This window comes from Myotis daubentonii, chromosome 21 (genome assembly GCF_963259705.1).
Source record: "Myotis daubentonii chromosome 21, mMyoDau2.1, whole genome shotgun sequence".
NCBI classification, from domain to species: Eukaryota; Metazoa; Chordata; class Mammalia; order Chiroptera; family Vespertilionidae; genus Myotis; species Myotis daubentonii.
In genome coordinates this window covers 11,167,098-11,173,165 of record NC_081860.1, presented here as the reverse complement: position 1 = coordinate 11,173,165, position 6,068 = coordinate 11,167,098, and the positions used below count along the sequence as shown (strand labels likewise).

At 49.3% G+C, this 6,068-nt stretch overlaps 1 non-coding gene across 1 annotated transcript; it reads right to left on the bottom strand.

The window, feature by feature from the left end:
- Positions 1-4,785: 4,785 nt before the first annotated feature.
- On the bottom strand, positions 4,786-4,896 carry LOC132223096 (U6 spliceosomal RNA). The gene has a single exon (XR_009450376.1). It is a non-coding gene; the product is annotated as a U6 spliceosomal RNA (small nuclear RNA).
- Between the last annotated feature and the right edge of the window lie 1,172 nt (positions 4,897-6,068).

Below are 6,068 nucleotides of genomic sequence, written 5' to 3'. Positions count from 1 at the left end.
GTGGTTCTCAACCTTCTGGCCCTTTAAATACAGTTCCTCATGTTGTGACCCAACCATAAAATTATTTTCGTGGCTACTTCATCACTGTCATGTTGCTCCTGTGATGAATCGTCATGTAAATATCTGCTATGCAGGATGGTCTCAGGCGACCCCTGTGAAAGGGTCGTTCTACCGCCAAAGTGGTCGCGACCCACAGGTTGAGAACCGCTGGATTAGGGGACTAGCCATGCCTTCGGCATCCTGAGCTGTTACTGAAGAGCTCCTTGCTCTCGGAGCCGAGGGCTTCACAGCGGCTTCCCACATAGACCCCAGGTCTCATCGTCCCTTCCCTTCATCTTAACCCAGGCCAGCCCTGTCCTTTTAGAATTTCCAAATTTTTCAGCCTGATCCTCCCCTAAGAACAAAGCCACGCACAACTGGCCACAGCTGGAGGCGACACCTTCTGCCCCAGCCTCCTGGCCTGATGAGGAGCTGAGCTGGCTGTGGACAAGCCGAGGGCCTGGAGTCAGACGGCCTCGGGGCAGACCAGGGCAGGACTTACACTCGCCCATGGCCAGTGTGGGACGGGTGTCCCCACTGCCCCGGAGGTCCCCTTCCTGGGCCTCTTCTCTGCCCCTCCCTGACTGTGGCCCCCGCCTCTACTTTTCTCCTCCCCTTGCTCATGAGTCCAGCCTCTTGCCAGCCTACACCAGCGTCCAAGTGAAGAGCCCATCTCTCCTGTCCGGGGGCATTTCACGCCCAGCTTTGTCCTCCCCTCCTGTGTGTGTGGTCCCCTCCGAACGTGCCCACATGATCTTAGGCCGCACCCACATTTTGTAGACTAAACAGACCCTCCAAAAGTAAAGATACCAACCCCCAGTGATTCCGGGCGACAGAGCCAGTGGCACTGACATCCTGGGCTTCCGTCCCAGTCTCCCTTGTTTGGCCTTGATCGTGTGACCTCAGAGAGTCACGCAAATTCTTTCCTCGGTGCCATAAAGTGATAGCCACACGGCCCATCTTGCTCGAGTGTGGTGAGGATGAAGTGAGTTGCTATGAGGGAAAGTATCTTGTAAACAGAAAGGCATGTAAGAAAGAGAAATGATGATAATACGTTTGCGGAATTCCAAATACCAGCCTGAGTTGGCACAATCTCCTTCTGTCCACTGCAGCGACCTCAAGCGCTGCATGGACCCTTTCTTCCCCTTGCCTGAGGGAAGACACATCTGGATGTCCCGCTGCTCAGAGAGGTTTCCTCCCCACCGGGTTGGACGGTGCCTGGGACCTCGTGAGCCTGTCGCTCTGACCACCTTCTCCTGGGACACCACTCACCCCTCATCCCAGCTCCCTCTGATGCCCAGGCCCAGGACAAGCCACCAGAAGCCAGCTCTCTAATTGGCCGAGTGAGGTAAGAAATCAGACTCCCCCAACAAAGCTCTCAGACTCCCCGTCTCATTAAAACGCTTCTAAGAAAACAAAAGGGATTCTGTGGTTGAAAAAGTTTGGGAAATTCTGCTGACCCACAACTAACCTTTTCCTCTCCCCCACTCATCAAGGAAGGAGGCAGCCAACTGAGTTGGGACAGCGCAATAGGGTGTTTTTGTGTTTTGTTTTGTTTTAATATATTTTATTAATTTTTACAGAGAGGAAGGGAGAGGAATAGAGAGTTAGAAACATTGATGAGAGAGAAACATCGATCGGCTGCCTCCTGCACACTCCCTCCTGGGGATGTGCCCGCAACCAAGGTACATGCCCTTGACCGGAATTGAACTCGGGACCCTTCAGTCCGCAGGGTGACGCTCTATCCACTGAGCCAAACAGGTTAGGGCTGTGTTTTTTTTAATATATTTTTTTATTGATTTCAAAGAGGAAGGGAAAGGGAAAGAGAAATAGAAACATCAACGATGACAGAGAATCATTGATCGGCTGCCCTCCTGCACACCCCACACAGGGATCAAATCATGACCTCCTGGTTCATAGGTTGACACTCAACCACTGAGCCATGCCAGTTGGGCGTAATGGGGTTTTTTAAGGCAATTTGCAAATACACACAAACACGGTGAAGGGTAAAATGAACTCTTGGGTGTGTCGTTCACCTTCAGCAATCATCATTTTTTTTTCTTTTTTTTAAAAAATATATTTTATTGGTTTTTTACAGAGAGGAAGGGAGAGAGATAGAGAGTTAGAAACATCGATGAGAGAGAAACATCGATCTGCTGCCTCCTGCACATCCCCTACTGGGGATGTGCCCGCAACCCAGGTACATGCCCTTGACCGGAATCGAACCCGGGACCCTTCAGTCCGCAGGCCGACGCTCTATCCACTGAGCCAAACCGGTTTCGGCAATCATCAGCATTTAAGAACAAGGGAGACGGGGGTTTGGGAAACTTCCTGATCCCGGAATTCCAATCCCACCACCAGTTAGTGTGGGACCCTGCACAAGCTGTTCAGTCTCTGAGTCTGTGTTTTCCTGTATTAAGTGGAAATGTTACCTCAAACCGGAAGGGACTGTTCTAGAGTCAATGAAATAAGTCAGTTCTGAGGCACTAGCTGAATGTCCCAAGGTGAGTGCTCAGTAATAGTAACAGTCATTGCCCTAACCCAGTGGTCGGCAAACTGCGGCTCGCAAGCCACATGCGGCTCTTTGGCCCCTTGAGTGCGGCTCTTCCACAAAATACCACATGTGGGCACGCATGTACAGTGCAATTGAAACTTCGTGGCCCATGCACAGAAGTCGGTATTTTGTGGAAGAGCCGCACTCAAGGGGCCAAAGAGCCGCATGTGGCTCTCGAGCCACAGTTTGCTGACCACTGCCCTAACCGGTTTGGCTCAGTGGATAGAGCGTCGGCCTGCGGACTCAAGGGTCCCAGGTTCAATTCCCGTCAAGGGCATGTACCTTGGTTGCGGGCACATCCCCAGTTAGGGGGCGTGCAGGAGGCAGCTGATCGATGTTTCTAACTCTACCCCTCTCCCTTCCTCTCTGTAAAAAATCAATAAAATATATTTGAAAAAAATAGTAACAGTCCTTGCTAGAAGCAAGGTGGTCCAGGCTGAGTGTGTGGGTTCTGGCGCCAGATTTCCTGGGTTCGAATCCCAGCTCACACTGCTTCCTAGCCGGGTGACCTTGGACAAGTTGCCGATCCTCTCTGTTCCCCAGTGTTTTCATAGCAGTGCCTGCCTCCTGAGTGTTTTGTTAGGAGAACTTTTCCCCTCTTCCTGTCTCTCGGTGGTTTAGCTGGTCTAGTAATGACATTGACACAAAACAGATTAACAGGAAGAACATTTAACTTAGCACATAAAGAGATGAGTCATCATATCTTTGTCATCAAAACAGGCGGCTTTTAGACCATTTAAATAAGAAAATAAATTTGTGAAGAATTGACAAAACAAAGGGTTTAGGTTTGCTTGTAGTCTTTGCAGCCTAAATTTTCTGTCTCTGGTGAGAAGGATGCCTTCTACCCGCCTCCTATAGGGAAGGTACCTTCACAGGAGAGTGACTTCCTGCTTTCAGGATGCCAAAGGGCGGATTCCTTCTTTCTAAAGCCCCCAGTTGCCTTCCATCACCCTTAGCTCAGCGTGTCCTTCTTGCACAGGCCGTTTCTCAAGAACTTGAACTCAGAATAACAAACCAAAGTGGCACATTTGGGGCCGGTATAATTTGCTCCCCTTTAGCCGTGAAGAGCAGTGGGGCTCGGCCTTGGTGGCTCAGTGGTTGAGTGTTGACTTATGAACCAGGAGGTCACGGTTCAGTTCCCAGTCAGGGACATACCTGGGTTTCTGGCTCAATGCCCAGTAGGGGGCGTGCAGGCGGCAGCCGATCCATGATTCTCATCATCGATGTTTCTATCTCTCCCTCCCTCTCTGAGATCAATAAAAATATATTAAGAAGGAAAAAAAAGAGCAGTGGGAACAGTGCTTGGCAGGTAGTGGGGGCTCAGTACTGAATTTAATTTGGCATTTTGTAAATCCCATTCGCACCTGTAAGCATCTTCCTTCTGAAGTGGAATCTCAGAGCCCCTGTTTGGGGAAATGAAGAAATAAAGTCGGAGGAGTCCTACTCCCACCATCGGTGCTCCTGCCATGATCTCAGCCGAAATGTCAGACCTGTGGCCCCAAGAGTTATGTGCCCTGATTTGCTGGCTCAGTGTGTGGGTCATAGGTTATTCACAGGACACCCAGGAGTTGATGCAACCCTGATAAGCTGGAGTCACAAACCAGGCGGGAGGGTCACGGTGCTCCTCCCCCACCTCTAGCTGAACAAAGGGAATCCCAAATCTTGAAGACCTTTGGACTGATGTCTGACCCTTCACCAGGAGCCCTGCCACCTGGAAATCCTGGAATGGGGCTCCCGGATGAGTCCATTCCATTGTTCTTCGCTTGTGGAGTGAACATAACATGTTGGCACTGGGATGGCAGGATGCAGCGTGCCCAGTTTTCTCTGGAGCTCCTTGGCGGGTCACATGACACATCTGGGCTTTCTTTTCTTTCTTTTTTTAATATATATTTTTATTGATTTCATAGAGGAAGAGAGACAAAAACATCAATGATGAGAGAGAATCATTGATCGGTTGCGTCCTGCACGCTCCCTACTGGGGATCGAGCCTCCAACCCAGGCATGTGCCCTTGACCGGAATCGAACCCGGGACCCTTTAGTCCTCACGCGGATGCTCTATCCACTGAGCCAAACCAGCTAGGGCTGGGCTTTCTTTCTTTCTTTTTTTTTTTAAAATCGTCACCACCCAGATGATTTCCAGAGTCCCTTCCAAATCTTGCCTTTTGTGTTTATATAATTCTATTTTTTTATATTTTTTTATGGAACGCTTCACGAATTTGCGTGTCATCCTTGCGCAGGGGCCATGCTAATCTTCTCTGTATCATTCCAATTTTTTTTAGTATATGTGCTGCCGAAGTGAGCACTAATTCTATTTTTTAAAATCTGAAATTCTGCTATTCTAATAATCCGGTTCTTTTGCCCAAATGAGGGAGCAAGAGAGAAATCGGGGGCCTGTATCTTCCAAAGAGGAGCGTGGTTCCCCTCACCGCCTGCATCTGCCCACCTTCTACATCCAGATGTTTACAGCAGCCGAAACCACAGCACTTCCGTAGCTTTCAGGCAGTGTGGCCAGCTCATCCCAGCTGACCTTTTGCTTTGTTTATTAGGAAGAAAAACACCCCAAAATCCCAACTGTCTAAGTCCCAGACAGGCTGAACCTATAACCTCATGGAGGGCAAATGCCCTGAGGCAGTGCCAAGGGGAAATCCCAGAGGCCCCAAGGACACTTGGCCTCCTTTCGACACCCTGGCGACATGATCAGGAAGAGGAAAGCCTCTATTGCCCAGGTTCTGAGCTATTCACACCAGAGTCCAGATACTGAGTTTAAAGTATCCGTGTGGACAGGCTGAGCAGGTAGAAGGAAATTTGGGTCTGAAGCCCATGAGAGATGCAGAGAAAGGCATTGTGGTTTGGACAGGCCTCAGAATACAGGAGAGAGGTGAGGCGGTAGGAGTGGAGGCGGTCATCCAGAGAGGAAGCAGTACGTGACAATCATTACTCTGTCTGGCTGCTGGGGAAATTCCAGCACTGAAAGGCCTAGCAGAGAAAAAAAAGAGAAAAAAGAAGGGACATGAGGGGCAGTTCATCTGCAAGTTCCAGAAATGGAGAAGAAAAGGAAACAGAGCGGATGGAACCAATAGAAGAAAATATCTATGCATTGAAGAAAGAAATGACTTCATATTGAAAGGGCTCAAGTGTCAAGCAAGATCAACAATAGAACAAAATACCCCGACAAAACTAGACACAGTCTGATGATACTACAGTACTCTAAGGGTAATCTTGAAAACAGCGGTTCTCAACCTGGGGTCGCAACGCCTTTGGCGACCCCTTTCACAGGGGTCGCCTAAGACCATCTTGCATATCAGATATTTACATTACGATTCATAACAGTAGCACCATTACAGTTATGAAGTAGCAACGAAAATAATTTTATGGTTGGGTCACAACACGAGGAACTGTATTTAAAGGGCGAGAAGGTTGAGAACCACTGCTTTAAAAAGGAAGTCCTGCCCTAGTTGGTTTGGCTCAGTGGATA